Genomic DNA, 17,965 nt, shown 5'->3' on the forward strand with positions numbered 1-17,965 from the left:
GTCTTTAGTGTCTCTGTTGTCTTCCAGTTTCACACCAGCGGCGATAGAAAAGTTATCAGCTCGCTTTCCATAAATTCACCGGACAGTGAAATCCATGCGATGTCCGAGTGGCTCCGGTCGTTTGCGCTCTCACATCAGGGTGGATTGCTCTAGGGTTTCAGTAGCTTCAGTCTCATCTGTTAGACATTTCCCTTTGGCGTCGTGGTGTGAAAGGCTTTTCTTTTCACTCTTCATAAGTGGACGATAGTTGCAGTAGAACATCGTCATACTCCCGTTGTGCTTTCTCTCTGAGTGAGATGTGGATCGTTACAGGGTCATGGTGCAGGGTTAGAAGACATCATGCAGTGTGCTTCAGTATCATTCAGCCTGTTTTGTAAGACATTTCCCTTTGGGCTCTTAGTGTTAAAGGCCCTTCTTTTTCCTCTCCGTACTGTAAGTGGAATAGTATAGTTGTCTTTAAGCTGTGTTAAAACAGCGTCGATATGCCACGATTCCTCTGGACAATGACGTGCGTTTGATATCCAAGTGATCCGGACATTTGCTTTCAGCTCCTTCGAGTCCTGTTTAGATACAATCAGGGTTAAAGTTCATGTTAAGAAACCATAAAGCTTCAGTAGCATGCAATAGCATTCAGTCTGTCCTGTTAGGCTTTTCCCTTTGGCGTCGTGGTGTAAATGGCCCTTCTTTTTCCTTCATGGGAGGAAGTTATTCGTCTCCAAGTTGCAATAGAACCTCGTCAATAATGCCCGTTTCCTGTCCAAGTAGTACAGACGTTTGCTTTCTCACACCAGCTCCTCTGAGTAAAGTGTGGATCATTTCAGGGTCATGGTGCAGGGTTAGAAGACATACTGCAATGGTTGTAGCTTCAGTAGCATTGAATAGTATTCAGTCTCTCCTGTTGGACATTTCTTAGGTCGGCGACTCAGTGTTAATGGCCCTTCTTTTTCCTATTCATAGGTGGAAGATCGTTGTCTTTAAGATGCGATAAAACAACCTCAACAAGCCATGAGTAATCCGGACCTTTGCTTTCTCACATCAGCTCCTCCGAGGAACGTCTAGATGATTGCAAGGAACATCTGTAAAGCAGTGTGAATGTCTTTATCTTGGGTAGCATTTGTCCCGCTGTAAGACCTAGTAGGTATTAACCAGAGCTCCTGAGATTGAAAATGAATGCAGGATAAACATCACCATAAAGACGGACAGAAGCACAAACACTCAGCTGGACAGAAAGCACCACAGCGTGAATGCTTGACAATGGCTAATTTACCCGTCATGTCCTCGGCGAACGCCTCAATTAGAAAGTCATTTTCTACAAATGTCATTGTTCAGTTGTGTTTTTCTTGCTTCCCGCAGCCGCTCAGCTGCGACAGTGCCTTACATTAGGAGCATTATCTCCGCCTCCAGAGGCTGTTTGATCACAACACATAGCATCCAGGTTTCCACGGGACTGCAAGACAGAACATTCAGGGCAAAGGTTATATATTACATCCCGACTGTGGGCCATTTTTGCTGAATGGGACCCAATATATGGAATTACTTTTCTGTAGGAGCTGCAGAAAATGGCCATCAGAGCTGCGGGCCAGAACAAAGAGGGCTTCATTATCGTCTGCGGCTCCAATTGTGTTACTGCTGGGAGTAATGAGAAATCAAATGGAATTGCGGAGGAGAAACTACAGAAAGCAGGAGTAAATGTTTACGGTTCCTCGGCTGCAGGAAGCGGAATCTGTTCCTGTCAATAATTGCATTGACTCGAGGTGACCATATCACATTTCTGCAGCACACAAAGGACAACCTGCACGTGCTGTAATGAGCTTTTTGATTAAGAATGAAAATCTGCCGGAGGGGGAATAAAAAGGCTAATTTCTCGCATGCCACATCGCTAAGCTCGCCTGCACATGGCATTAAACGTCCCCATCCTCCTCCAGACTGGCAGCCAGAAACGAGCACTTCTGTTTGCATTTTGTTTCAGAAGAGACGGCTGGGTACCAGCTCTCTTCATTAGAGCTGAGACAGACTGTGCTGTAGTTCCTTTATAGCCCAACATTAGCCGCCTTTAGCTTAGCGGTGGTGACGTGAAGTCATGTGACCGTGCTGTAGTTCCTTTATAGCCCAACATTAGCCTCCTTTAGCTTAGCGGTGGTGAGGTGAAGTCATGTGACCGTGCTGTAGTTCCTTTATAGCCCAACATTAGCCGCCTTTAGCTTAGCGGTGGTGATGTGAAGAAAGATGAAAGATTCAACTTTATTGTCATTGCACAGAGTACAAGTACTAGGACAACGAAATGTGGTCTCTGCATTTGACCCATCCTAGTGTTAGGAGCAGTGGGCTGCCATTATGTACGGCGCCCGGGGAGCAGTGTAGGTAACCAGTGTCTTGCTCAGGGACACCACGGTGGCACTTGGTCTTTCGGGGACTTGAACTGGTGACCTTCCAGTTCCCAGGCCAACCCCCTATGGACTTCGCCACCACCGCCCTAAAGTTCCTCTATAGCCCAACGTTAGCCGCCTTCAGCTTAGCGGTGGTGAGGTGAAGTCATGTGACCGTGCTGTAGTTCCTCTATAGCCCAACGTTAGCCGCCTTCAGCTTAGCGGTGGTGAGGTGAAGTCATGTGACCGTGCTGTAGTTCCTTTATAGCCCAACATTAGCCACCTTTAGCTTAGCGGTGGTGACGTGAAGTCATGTGACCGTGCTGTAGTTCCTTTATAGCCCAACATTAGCCTCCTTTAGCTTAGCGGTGGTGACGTGAAGTCATGTGACCGTGCTGTAGTTCCTTTATAGCCCAACGTTAGCTTCCTACTCCGATTCACTTTTGGTCGTTAACACCCTTGCAATACTAACTTACAGTTTGGCTTACAAAAACACTTGATTTTCAGCACCTTATTAAGGGTGTGTTTTGTCCTTCTCCCTAAAAATGCTGTTTTTGTCAGACCTCAGCCTCGTTATAACCCCCCCCCTCCTTTCTATCCTGCTCTGCCTCTGCTGAGCGCTGGCCTGTGTGCAGAGTTCATTAGGCTCTTCCTCGCTTCATTACAGCCTAAAGATGAGCTGTCATCAACACCGACGGCTGTGCATTAGTGTTTACACCCCCCTACCCATCTGATAGGACACCCAGGGCAGCACAGCGGGGGTGGGGGGGGCTGGTTGTCATGTTGCATGAGCATGTTTTTGTGTCGCACGGAGGTATTTCGATGCTCTCACAAGGCCCCCCCACTGTTCAACAAAAGTCACCTGTCTGTAAGAGATCCAAGCAAATCAAGTAAGAGAGTCTAAGAGGGAGGGAGGGTGAGGGAGGCGGGTGAGGGATAATTAAAGCTCATGGTGATCTCTCCGGTGGAAGTCCGTGAATTGGAGCCCACGCTGGGGCAGCATGTGGAGATAATCAGCCTCCATTCAGATGAGATCAGGCAGGTTTGTTTGCTGGAGTCCTTAGCACCCTCTTCTCCTGCCAGATAAACACCGGGCACGCCTGCAGAGGGGGAGGCGGGGGGGGAGGCGGGGGGTATACTACTACAGATGAAGCATTGACGCTGATTAAATTACAGCTTTCATCAAGTGATTTTTCTTTTGACTTGAGTCACTGTGGCTTCTCCCTCTGGTAAACAGGATGAACTCCTTCAGCAGAGAGACGAGTCGCTGACACTTTGAGCGCTCCGTGCTGACATGATGGAGTCCCAAAATGAAAGCACAGAGACTCCTCTGCACAATGTGTCAAAGGAGAGATGAGTTGTGAGATTTGGAATGGTTAAAAAGAGAGTGTGATTTAGTCGCAGTTCCTCTTTCAGTTTAATGAAAGGAGATGTGCAGAAAAATCAGGCCAATGTGAGAGTTTAGAGAATCTACTTCTTCTGTGTGATATTAAACTGACCTGAGGGGGGCAGTGTGGGAGTCTGGAGGTGTCGGACTAAGAGGAGGACATGTTCTGAACATCCCTGAACACATGCAGTTTGAGTGTATTTTATTTGGATGCATCTGAATGTCTAAATCATGCCTCTCTTTGGTGCAGCCGTGAGACTTGAGGCCTCCTCATCGTGTTATCTTTGCAGAGAGCTGATGTGTGTGTAGTGTAAATATACGCGTGTGTGTGTGTGTGCTGTCCATCTGTGGCAGAACAAGAAGGTTCCTGTGTCATTTCCCACTCTGCTGCGCTAACATCTTCAATTAACAGCAGCCAGAGACTGATTACACGTCTCCTGGATGTTGCTCTGCCTCTGTGACCGATCGGCTCATACTCGGCTGCAGAGAGCCAAGGTTGCACAGACGTGCTTTAAGTAGCTCCTCTCCTATTGGCTGTGATCTCTCAGCCTGCAGGGGGGGGGGGGGGGGTGAGAGAAGAGAAGAGAGAAAAAGAGAAAGCTAAATGTGACTTGGTGCATAATCACGTCTCCAGGTGTAAAGGAATTTGCAGCATGTTTTTTCCCCCGGCTGCATATGGGGGGCCGCATAATCAGTTAGCACTTGACCTTGACTTGCATCATTAATTCAGAGAGTAAACTGTCAGCGCCTCGCACCAGCTGTGCTCCGGAGTGTAACCTTGGCTTCCTGAAGGTCAAGCACTCTTCACAAAAGTCTCCACTTTTCTTTGAGGGTGGAGGGTGGAGGGTGGGGGGGTGCAGCTGTCTGTCTGGCTGAGTCAGGACAGTAATGAAAGAAGACAAACACAACTCAACCAAAGGTGCTTTAAACGCCTCAGAGCCCCCCTCTCACATCCGCTGTATTTAAAGAGGCCCTTTCATGCTCTGTGGGGCGCTCCCTAGAGGTGTGTGTGTATGTAAATGGTCTGCAGAGGCTAAAATCCCTCCAGAGGGAGATTCTCTCCCACTCGTCATGTCTGCTGCGCCTCCATTGGACTCCTTCGCTTACTTCCTAACATCACTTTTTAAGACTTGCGCTCCTATTGGCTAGCGCTCCAACACATTGTACGTGATAGGCTAAGGGGTGTGACTCTTTAAAGTAGAGACTCTACATACTGATATACACCTGAACATCAGCAGGAGAGGACTCTTTAAAGTAGAGACTCTACATACTGATATACACCTGAACATCAGCAGGAGAGGACTCTTTAAAGTAGAGACACTACATACTGATATACACCTGAACATCAGCAGGAGAGGACTCTTTAAAGTAGAGACTCTACATACTGATATACACCTGAACATCAGCAGAAGAGGACTCTTTAAAGTAGAGACGCTACATACTGATATACACCTGAACATCAGCAGGAGAGGACTCTTTAAAGTAGAGACTCTACATACTGATATACACCTGAACATCAGCAGGAGAGGACTCTTTAAAGTAGAGACACTACATACTGATATACACCTGAACATCAGCAGGAGAGGACTCTTTAAAGTAGAGACGCTACATACTGATATACACCTGAACATCAGCAGGAGAGGACTCTTTAAAGTAGAGACACTACATACTGATATACACCTGAACATCAGCAGGAGAGGACTCTTTAAAGTAGAGACACTACATACTGATATACACCTGAACATCAGCAGGAGAGGACTCTTTAAAGTAGAGACTCTACATACTGATATACACCTGAACATCAGCAGGAGAGGACTCTTTAAAGTAGAGACTCTACATCCTGATATATTATACTATGGTTGTAGCGCCTGTAATAAAACAGATGTGGTCTTCAGACACCTTTTCCCGTTTAGCATGCAGCAATCTCTTACCACTGACCTCCTGACCTCTGACCTCCTGACCTCCGCCTTTCACGGTTCATTCGACTTATATCGACTCCGAGGATGAGCGCCCCCGCTAACTGCACATCGGTGTGTCTGCTCACACAGAGGCCGGCTCGCCTGTTATCAAAAGTGATATCTGACTCCCCCCCACCCCCCTCTCATGACAGCAGCTTTTCTGCCTCATTTCCCTCCTGATCGCCGCGTCATGCCGGAGACAGGAACATCTCTGGGGTGACCCGTTCTCACTCAGCGGCACCTTTGTTTGATCGAGTTCTGCAATCGTCGTGCAAACCGGGGGAGGGGGGGCTGAAAGGACTCATTTCACCCCGGTCCTCCTCTTCCTCCTCAACGCGCCAATTTGATTGGTCCGCTGCTTAATGTTCTGGAGGATCCGTGATGTGATCTGAAGGTGAGACCATTGTTTTAAGTTATACTCCACTAAAGAGCGCGGTGCTTTACAGTTCACCCCCGGCTGATCGGAGCAGAATCTGAAGGAGCAACACAAACTCGGAGTCTCTCTTTATCCCAGCCAGCAGCAGGACTCTGTTAGCCCCCCCCATAATGAAGTAATGCAAGCAGCACTGGGCTCAGCTGCACACCTGCACCATTGCTACCTCCACTGGCCTCCGTCTCACTTTGTTAAACTTTTAACCGCAGCGTCCAAAAACACTGAGACCCTGATATTGCTTTCAGTTGAGATTTTATTTATTTATTGTTGTTTCAGTTTTTAAATTACAGTAAATAAACCCAGAAACTAAACCAGACTGTTAGGTAGTGATGTCACTATGTTCTGGAAGTAAACAAAGGAGTCCAATGGAGGCGTTTCAGGCAGGGAGAGAAACTCCCTCTGGAGGAAACACAGTCTTTTTAGCCTTTGCAGACCATTTACATGCACTGAAACCTTTAAAAACGCACTACAAAGACTAAATATGTGTTAAAATACCGTTTTACATGAAGTTCATTTTTCTTTTTTTAATGATAAAGGATCAGGCTTCATAAGGAATGACTTGTATTTTGCAAATCATACAAGAACATTAGTTTTATATTCCAATTTGAGCTGCAATAGCGACACACATAGTGGCTACACATAACAACACAGACTATAACACCCCACACCGTGTGCGATTTAATGTGCATTATATATAGAGAAGATAGAATCTGAGGATGAAACCCTCTTTATCATACATGCACACAGCAGAGCACACACAGTGAAACTGGTCCTCTGCATTTAACCCATCCTAGTACTAGGAGCAGTGGGCAGCTATCGTGCAGTGCCCGGGGAGCAATGGGAAGGGGGGATTGGAGGTGTCCGGTGCCTTGCTCAAGGGCACCACAGCAGGGCCTAGGAGGTGAACTGGGACCTCTCCTAGTAGCAGTCCACTTTCCATATTTCAAGTCTGTTTGGGGACTTGAACCGGCGACCCTACGATTCCCAGTCCAAGCCCCTACTGACTGTGCAATATTTACCTGCTACACCTCAGAACGGTCTATTTTTTAGGTCTCTATAAAATTGTGAAATGGTTGTATATATTGTATGTATCTTTTTGTGACATGAAGCTGTCTGTGGCTCTTTTATTGCTGTAACAGATGAAAATGTCCCCTGACGAATAAAGGGTTTCTGATTCTGATTCCACGTTTGACCTTAGGATGCAAAATATCTACTATCTGTATCGAACCTGGGACTTTCAGCAATGCAGCAACAGCCTCAGTATCTCCTCTTGTGGATTTTGCTGCAGGGGAAAAGGAAAAAAGTTCCACAGATTTAGTTTTAACTGCAATCACTGAAACATTCGAGTTCAAGAAAATCTGTTCCTGTATTTTCTCCGTGGACGGCAGATTTTTAGCTCCTTTCTTTGATGCTTACACTCGTTGAGTCTCTCTGGAGGAGTATTCTGTCTAAATCCTTGGTTATTGGTTCCTCAGGCCCTGAAACAACAGAGTGTGTGTGTGTGTGTGTGTGGGGGGGGCGGTGTGGTGCAGCACGCCCACCGTTATTATGGGGTTTAAAACCCTGACGGTCCAGAGTGTAATTGCTTTAATGGTGCAGAAGGTGAGGGCAGTTTGAAAGGATTGATTAAGGGATTTGGTTTCACGCTGAACAAACCTAAAGAGGGGGCCGAGGTCAACGCCGGGGGGCCAAGACAAACAAATATACCTGTCATCCGCCCCCCCCTCACATTTTCTCCTCTCAAAGAAACAAAAACACACCTTGAGTCCTCTTACGCCTCGCTGTGTTTCCCCCCCCCCCCCACACACACACAGGGCTGGAAGCAATTACACTCCTTCATCTAATACATCAGTTATTATTTGATTGGCTTTCATTTATTTATTTGTTTACCAGGGTCATTAATCATCAGTTTCCACCCCCATGTAAATGATCCAGAGTCCCCGGGCAGTTTATTAGAAATCGGCGCCTTAATGTTATCAATACAACGCTGAGGTAAACACCGCAGTACAGAATACAACATGTACAGACAGTAAGAGGGTGGAGATAACATGCAGTGGTTTCTGTAGACTGCAGGTTAGCTTTGAGGTGTTTCTTAAGTGTATGTTTAACTTAAGGTAATTACTCTACTCTGTTTCCACTTAAAATAAACCTGATATTTAATTCCTTAATGCATGAACTGTTATACATTGTGATCAATGCTTAAAGCAAGGATGGTTTATTCAGAATGCACATTTCAAACCAGCTGTAGGTCACTTCCGTACGTGTTGGTGCTTCCAGTTAAGGATAAATTGCTGTTGCTTTGCACGGCGCCACAAGCTGTTAACCTTTACTTCCCCCAGAAACGGTTTGCAAGCTAATGTTGGTTAGCCAGCTCGGTTGCTAGTTAGCTTCCATTCCTCACACACTTAATGTATATACAATAACCTGCTTTATATTCGTGTACCTTTTTATTCAGGTCGTATTTTAATGCTGTTTTGTCTCTGTTGTTTTTGACATTTTGAATTCTTTATTTCTAATCTTTTAATTTGACTGCCGCTGCGATGCAAACATTTCCAAAATTGGGATCACTAAAGTGCTTATCCATCCATCCTGCCATCCATCCATCCCTCCATCATCCATCCATCCATCCTCCATCCATCCTCCATCCTGCCATCCATACATTATCCATCCATCCATCCATCCATCCTTCCATCCATCCATCCATCCATCCATCCATCCATCCATCCATCCATCCATCCATCCATCCATCCGTCCATCCATCGTCCATCCATCCTCCATCCTTGCCATCCATCCATCCGTCCCATCCATCCATCCATCCTGCCATCCATCCATCCCTCCCTCCCTCCCTCCCTCCCTCCCTCCCTCCCTCCCTCCTCCCTCCCTCCCTCCCTCCTTCCTTCCTTCCTTCCCTCCCTCCCTCCCTCCCTCCCTCCCTCCCTCCCTCCCTCCCTCCCTCCCTCCTTCCTTCCTTCCCTCCATCCATCCATCCATCCATCCATCCATCCATCCATCCATCCATCCCTCCCTCCCTCCCTCCCTCCCTCCCTCCCTCCCTCCCTCCCTCCCTCCCTCCATCCATCCATCCTACGTTTGCTAGCACACTGACCGGTTAATTGAACTTGTCTTTAGCACTGTGGACCTTTGTCTCCCCTTCTGGCGGAGAGCCTTATTAGAATACGCTTCATTATGGAGTCTGATCGGTCCGTGTGCTTCAGTTCTTTTCGCAGAGTTATTAAAAATGTCCTTTTATGAGATCTTGGGCCATTTTCACAAGTCATCCTGCCAGTAACTAATAGAGATGGATGTGGTTCTATATAAGCTTTGCACAGTCTCAGTGTAGCTGTGAATAATCCCAAATAAAACAAGTGTTAACTGCGTTTCAACCGATGTGTGAAAAGGGGCATACAGTGAATCTTACAACAGGACATTCCATTACTCTAAAAAGTCATAGAAAATCCAGGAAAATTTGCCAATTAGTAAAAGTTTAGACAGAATAAGACAACCACTACTAGATTACACGTTACAGTGCGTGGTCGGATATGAATAATAGTTTCAGGCTTCCAAACTGAAGGGTTTTCAACCAAAATGCCACAAATGCATTATTTAACAATCCTGCTATTCAGTGTGCAGCTTGTGTGAGTGTAAGGGCCGCTGAATGTCAGGAAATGTATATAATGGATGAGTGTTTACCCTCCGCTTCTAATTTCAGAACCCCCCCCTCCTCCATGTCTCCCCAGTCAGAGGCTTGGCATATCACAGGGTCAGTGCCTCTGTTGGAGATAGTGGGCTGTAACTGAATTAGCAAATTCAATCTCCTAAAACAAGATCAGGCTTACTTCAGAAAAACACTCACTCCACACTTTTAGAGTAATTGCACAAACAATTATGGTGATTTGGAGTTTCTGTACCTAATTGAGTTAGTTCTCCTAGTTTTAGTGGTAGAACAAGTAGTCAGAAATACTGTGGTCTCAAAATACCCCATTTCAAGTGAACGTCAAGATTTAACACCAGTAAATTTGACCCGCAGCTGTTTCTGGATTGTCTGTAACTTTGTTTCAAAAAATATTCAAGTCTCCTGAAAGTGTGTTATGTAACACCCTCTGCTGTTAAACATTGTCAATATGAAGTCAGATTGAAAGAAATCGCTATTTATACCTTTCAACGCCAGCAGGTAATATTTAGGCCCTATAGAAAATGCAGTGATTTTCGGGCTTTTTGTTTCACGTGTAAAGATAAATATGACGTGTTGCTATCATATTTTGTAGAGAGACGTTAAAATGGACAAAAGAAAGAGACTCATGAATGAACAGAGGCATTAGCGCTGCTAAACTGTCCGAGTGAAGAAGAGTCTGATGGTGGGGAGGCGTCAGGACTGAGTGATGTGTCCTGGGTTTGTTCTGCCGCTGACGGGTCATCTGACAGCGATCCAGAGCCTCCGCGGAAAGTGAAGCCGTCCCATCAATTTATTCAAGACTAGAACTCTGTGTTCTAGTACAATAAAGGAACGAGCATTGTACCTTGAAAATCCATGCATTCTAGTAGCGGGTAAAATTGACCCGTTGGCGGTTTCAGGTATACAGCGAACCCCGGCTGTTCTAGTGTTAAAACCGTTACTTAACTTAAGTAAACCTTGAATTACAAAATCAACATCATGCTGTGTTGAATACGACTTCAAACTGGAGATGGAGATCATGAACTCATGGGGAATATGTTTACTGTTGGAGTAAATCAAGAGTGAATATGCCCAATTGCTCATAGACTTCTATACAATCTGAGGTAATGAATCAAGTGAAAGTCAAGATTTAAAAAGGTTACTTGAGTGGAAATACAGAAGTTGAATCAGCTAAATGTACTCAAAGAGCAAAATAAACCATCAATACATGCATATTGTATTGTTTTAATGCCTCAGTTGGTCAATATATAGCTCATTGGGGGGGTATGTGAGTAGTATAATGTCATATATCATGTGGTTTCCTATGTACAAAGTAACTGTGAGTGTTTATTAATGTAGTAGGGTATACAAGAACCATATGTGCATCGAAATAATAGAAATATATGTCAACATAGTAAATGTTCTTGAAAAAATAAGAATTATTCCTCCATTTCAGATAAAAATGCTTATTTAAATTGCATTTCTGTTTTTACAACCACCTGGTACTCTCTGTTTTGAAATGTTTGATGATAAGATGTTCCCCTGTGGCATTTGAGAGATTAAAACATATATTTAAAATGACTAGAGGACTGAAAAGCGTCTTGCTTCTCTAAAAAAACATCAGCCTAAAGTCGGACGTGGCCCCGCGCTGCGCTCCGTCTCCCTGAGATGTTTCCTCTGGCCTCTGCTGCTCCAGCTGCTCACATCTGTGTGAACAGGCGGAGCGGCGTACTGCTGTACAGGAGCAGTTGTTGCTTGGCAACCTTAAAACTGCAGGTGATGTGGGATGTCAGTCTGCAGCAGAGTTGGTGGGGGGCTGGGGGGGTCGGGTTAAAGAGAGGAGGTGAGTCGGAGCTAAAAGGGCTGCATTCATCTGAGGATAACCAGCTTTTCATGCTACTGCCTAACATTCTGTGTGTGTGTGTGTGTGTGTGTGTGTGTGTGTGTGTGTGTGTGTGTGTGTGTGTGTGTGTGTGTGTGTGTGTGTGTGTGTGTGTGTGTGTGTGTGTGTGTGTGTGTGTGTGTGTGTGTGTGTGTGTGTGTGTGTGTGTGTGTGTGTGTGTGTGTGTGTGTGTAAAAGCATGTTCCTCTGGTGGGTAGAGCTGCAGCTCAGGACGTTTGCAATGACTCGGTTAGCTAGCTTACAGCAGATCTGCAGTGACATCAGAAGGAGTCACGTGATCACTTTGTTAGAATAAGACCAGAAAACATTTCAGGAGAACAACAACAGAGACAGCTTTATGATCCTAAACGTCACCCAGTGCTCCGGTCCCAGCTGTGTGCGTCTCTCTTTAGTGTCCCCTGGTCTCCAGCTGTGTGCGTCTCTCTTTAGTGTCCCCTGGTCTCCAGCTGTGTGCGTCTGTCTTTAGTGTCCCCTGGTCTCCAGCTGTGTGCGTCTCTCTTAAGTGTCCCCTTGTCTCCAGCTGTGTGCGTCTCTCTTTAGTGTCCCCTGGTCTCCAGCTGTGTGCGTCTCTCTTTAGTGTCCCCTGGTCTCCAGCTGGCTGCGTCTCTCTTTAGTGTCCCCTGGTCTCCAGCTGTGTGCGTCTCTCTTTAGTGTCCCCTGGTCTCCAGCTGTGTGCGTCTCTCTTTAGTGTCCCCTGGTCTCCAGCTGTGTGCGTCTCTCTTTAGTGTCCCCTGGTCTCCAGCTGTGTGCGTCTCTCTTTAGTGTCCCCTGGTCTCCAGCTGTGTGCGTCTCTCTTTAGTGTCCCCTGGTCTCCAGCTGTGTGCGTCTCTCTTAAGTGTCCCCTGGTCTCCGTTGTGTTTGGTTTCTGCAGCTTTTAGTAAACGCGTCTCATGTTTCCTGAAGCTGCTGCAGATGATGTTCTTGTGTTTTTATAATTGCTTAATTTCTGAAGCTGCAGTGTGTTTCTCTTTATTGGAAGTGTTGTGGGCCACCGTAGTGGCTTGCTATTTTATAACAAACCTCATTATGCTGTAAAACACATTCTGGATCTGAAGTAAAAACAGATAATCGGCAACAATAATCACTACTGTTTCTGCTCAAAATGTCCTGGAAATGCAGTTCTGTTGTTCAGCCTCTAAAAAAATGCATGTTTTTCTCTATTATATAAATAATACATTTTCTGACGGTGGATTAATTGATAATTATCAGTTTGGAGTAAGATATATAGATGGTTTAACCTTAAATGTAAAGAACAACATCCTTCTTGGAGAGAAAGTCCAGTGTGTTCATGCAAAATGATGCTGCTGTGGGATTAAAGACTTTGCAAATGATAAGATGATCCTCCTGTGTTGGATTCGAGGCGTTATTGCATATGTGTGTGTTATGGTAGTGTGTGTCACCATGACTCTGTCCTGCATAGCCAAGGGCATGCCATCATAATTGCTGCGAGTGATTCAATTATGATCCAATTCGGTCTGCTCCACAGGGGGCGGAGGTGCAGTGGGACATTAGAAATGGATAATTTACTCCACTGTGGAGAGATCCACTGCTCCTCCTTTCATCCCTCACAAAACACACATGATGCTAACACACTGCAAACATCCTGAACCCGTAAAGTACAGCTGTAGGTTTCAAGCTGCTTCTATTTCAAACAGAAAGGAAATGTGTGTTTCTCTGCGACGTCTCATCGGGTCGCGGCTCCATTAGCTCCGTAACTCTCAGAGGGAGGCTAGCTTCATGCTACATTAGGAATATGGCCTTATGGATTTCACACTAAATGACTTTTCTGCAGCAAATCTCAAAGTTAATAAATATCGGATCTTGAGCGACCACACTCTTTGGACTCTTGGAAATACACAACATTGTGTGACACTCAGGAGGAGGTGGTGGGGCGGGGGGGGGGGTAATCTTAATGTTTGCTGCTTCCCTATCTTATGGTCACAATGTGATGAGGCCGGCAGTCTGGCAAACAGCAGTCATGTGTGAACAGTAATCATATGGTGTCAATCATGTGGCTGAAGCCTTCACTCAGGAATCAATCAGCCTTGGGCGGCTTACAGGCAAATCAACTCTTCTGCAGGTGGACAGGACGGAGACTGGCAGCCTATTCTGTCTGTCAGCAGAGAGGTGAGGGGAAATCGAGCATTACCTTACTGCAAAAAAATACTGACATTGAAAACAGAATGTCCCCCCTACACCTAAAAAATACGCCACACTTTCCATGTCAGAAAAGCTCCTTCTCTCCCTGCACATCTGTGTATAACGGGTAACAAAACGGGTTTCAGTCTGCTGGATGAGGCTGCAGTTTTCCCTCAGATTGTATTGAAGTCTATGAGGAAATTAGCTTCCTTCTCTCTTGATTTGTTATCTCCGATTTTATAGAATCTGAGGTAGTATTTCAAGAAAGAAGGGTCATTTTTTCATAAACTTCTCTTCAATCTGAGGTAGTAGACCTTGAATTACAAAATCAACATCATACTGTGTTGAAGAAGACCTACAACTGGAGATTGAGACCGTAAACTCACCAGTAAAATGTTTACTGAGCGAGAAAAATCAGGAGAGAATCTTCCCAATTACTCATAGACTTCTATACAATCTGAGGTAATTAATTAAGACATTCATTTTTAATAGACTTCTATGCAATCTGACTTATTTTCGCAATCGCTGTTGTGGTCCCCTGCTGCAGATTCAAGGCACTTTTTAATTTGCCTAACTTTTGAGACTCGCTTGAACTACTTCAGCATGAAATATTGTCCATCTAACAACTAGCTAGCTACCTAATTAGCTGCCTAATGAGTAGAAATGTAATGCTTAATGCACACCCTTGTGTCAAAAAGTAGGAATTTCTTTATGAAAGCCACATATTGAAGTGTCAGATCCCCCACAAGTCATTCAGTTAACTGGTGGCTCAGCTGGACCGTGGTTCAGAGGGAAATTGGGTTGGCCACATTGATAAACACAGCCATTAAAAGGCCAATAAATGCCTTTTCACTCTGTTTCCTGGTAATGCCTCTGAATGCTATGTAGATTGGGGGCCCTGGAGAGCGTCACTGCGCAGCTGAACTTGGCCTTTGTCTCGCATCCTGCTGCAGATCCAGCCCGGAGCTTCATAAACATTTAACTGCCATTTTTACCGAGCTGTTAGCAGCCACAAAGAGACACACTGGGAGTCTCTTACAACCACCCATTTGTAATTTGCCATTGAGAGTGCGGTCGGTAATTAGCCCCAAGTATCAACAGAGAAGCAGCGGTGCATCCACAGACACGCACTGAGCATGTTGGGGGGTGGTATGCCCACCCTCGTTGGCATATAAAGTAGGAATTACATTAAAAAACTTCTACTGGGTGTTCAGGTGTGTACCAGTATGTAGAGTCTCTACTTTAAAGAGTCCTCTCCTGCTGATGTTCAGGTGTGTACCAGTATGTAGAGTCTCTACTTTAAAGAGTCCTCTCCTGCTGATGTTCAGGTGTGTACCAGTATGTAGAGTCTCTACTTTAAAGAGTCCTCTCCTGCTGATGTTCAGGTGTGTACCAGTATGTAGAGTCTCTACTTTAAAGAGTCCTCTCCTGCTGATGTTCAGGTGTATATCAATATGTAGTGTCTCTACTTTAAAGAGTCCTCTCCTGCTGATGTTCAGGTGTATATCAGTATGTAGAGTCTCTACTTTAAAGAGTCCTCTCCTGCTGATGTTCAGGTGTATATCAGTATGTAGAGTCTCTACTTTAAAGAGTCCTCTCCTGCTGATGTTCAGGTGTGTACCAGTATGTAGAGTCTCTACTTTAAAGAGTCCTCTCCTGCTGATGTTCAGGTGTGTACCAGTATGTAGAGTCTCTACTTTAAAGAGTCCTCTCCTGCTGATGTTCAGGTGTATATCAATATGTAGTGTCTCTACTTTAAAGAGTCCTCTCCTGCTGATGTTCAGGTGTATATCAGTATGTAGTGTCTCTACTTTAAAGAGTCCTCTCCTGGTGATGTTCAGGTGTATATCAGTATGTAGAGTCTCTACTTTAAAGAGTCCTCTCCTGCTGATGTTCAGGTGTATATCAGTATGTAGAGTCTCTACTTTAAAGAGTCCTCTCCTGCTGATGTTCAGGTGTATATCAGTATGTAGCGTCTCTATTTTAAAGAGTCCTCTCCTGCTGATGTTCAGGTGTATATCAGTATGTAGCGTCTCTACTTTAAAGAGTCCTCTCCTGCTGATGTTCAGGTGTATATCAGTATGTAGTGTCTCTACTTTAAAGAGTCCTCTCCTGCTGATGTTCAGGTGTATATCAGTATGTAATGTCTCTACTTTAAAGAGTCCTCTCCTGCTGATGTTCAGGTGTATATCAGTATGTAGAGTCTCTACTTTAAAGAGTCCTCTCCTGCTGATGTTCAGGTGTATATCAGTATGTAGAGTCTCTACTTTAAAGAGTCCTCTCCTGCTGATGTTCAGGTGTATATCAGTATGTAGTGTCTCTACTTTAAAGAGTCCTCTCCTGCTGATGTTCAGGTGTATATCAGTATGTAGAGACTCTACTTTAAAGAGTCCTCTCCTGCTGATGTTCAGGTGTATATCAGTATGTAGTGTCTCTACTTTAAAGAGTCCTCTACTGGGATATTTTAGCATTTGCAGACCATTTACATGCACTTAAACCACACTACAGGAGAGGGAAAACCCCAAAAAGGAGAACAATGCATCTTTAAAGTCATGTGTAAAGAGCCTAGTGAAATGGAGAATGAAAAACACCCTGGAGTAAAACTAAAGCTATCATTTAGCATTAACCACAATAGCATTACATTCTATTTTTAGCTAATGTAGCCCCGTTCTGGATCCTCACGCAGCCTCCACAGCGACAGCAGCTGTAGTTTTCCTCTCTTTGACATTTCCTGTGACCACGGAAAACATGTTTGCCTCTGAGAGAAAAAGAGAAATGAAAGGCTGGAAACAGCAGAGAGGATGTTTGCTCCCGGGGTTGTCTCTGTGAATCATGCTCCCTGCCATCAGAGAGGCTCAGGGGTAACATCACTGCAGATCTTAGGGGCGCTTCGGCTGGTCATAACTACCCGGAGAGGAAAGCGGTGATGGAGACATCTCTCTCAAACACCTGCACACAGGTTCACACAGAGACAGGAAGGGGGAATCCAGAGGCCAGGACATAAAGAGTGACATTCTGGGTTCTGAAACGAGACGCTGCAAATCCAAAATGCTGCAACCCTGACCTGCTAATCCTGCGTTCGGTCAGCATGGAGACATGTTTGCAGAATTGTATCCTGACTAATATAAGTTAAAGGATGTGGAAATCCCTCAACAGAACAACTCGTTAACAACCCAATTAAAGCACCAACTCTTATATTTATTGGTGGGTTTTTACTTGAAATGATTAGGATTTAAAATACGACCTCACAATGTTTAAATGTCAAATCAAAACTCACTTTTTCAAAGCTGGTTTAAATCCGTACCTCTGTGAAGTGTCTTTGAGTTTTTAGAAAAGTGCTCTATGAATAAAATGGATGATTATTATTATTATTTATTATCAATCAATCAACTTTATTTCAATCAACTTTATTTATAAAGCCCTTTAAAAACAGCCGCAGCTGAAACAAAGTGCTGCACATGGATAAAAACACGTAGCACAAAACGCACAAACAATATCAAAACAACAATAAACAATAACAACATCAAAACAACAAGACCAAGGAAACCAAAACAGAAACAGAGTCTCCTGCTGGGTTAAAAGCCAAGGAATAGAAATGGGTTTTAAGACGAGTTTTAAAAAGGGGCAGTGAAGGGGCTTGTCTAATGTGCAATGGGAGGTCATTCCACAGATTGGGACCGGCAGCGGAAAAGGCTCTATCCCCTCTGAGCTTCCGTTTAGGCCTCCGTACCTCCAGGGGCAGCTGATCCGCTGACCTGAGGCACCGTGCAGGAGTGTAAGGATGGAGCAGCTCAGAGAGGTAAGACGGGCGAGACCCTTTAAAGATTTAAAAACAAATAAAAGAATCTTAAAAGGGAGTCTAAAATGCACAATAATAACATTATTGTTATTTATTTATTGTTATTATTAATTATTATTTTAATAATTATTTATTATTGTTATTATTTATTATTATTATTATTGTTATTACTTTAATTATTATTATTTATTATTATTATTATTATTTATTATTGTTATTATTTATTATTATTATTATTATTGTTATTATTTATTATTATTATTATTATTGTTATTATTTATTATTATTATTGTTATTATTTATTATTGTTATTATTAATTATTATTAT

This window comes from Eleginops maclovinus, chromosome 1, assembly GCF_036324505.1.
Source record: "Eleginops maclovinus isolate JMC-PN-2008 ecotype Puerto Natales chromosome 1, JC_Emac_rtc_rv5, whole genome shotgun sequence".
Lineage (NCBI taxonomy): Eukaryota > Metazoa > Chordata > Actinopteri > Perciformes > Eleginopidae > Eleginops > Eleginops maclovinus.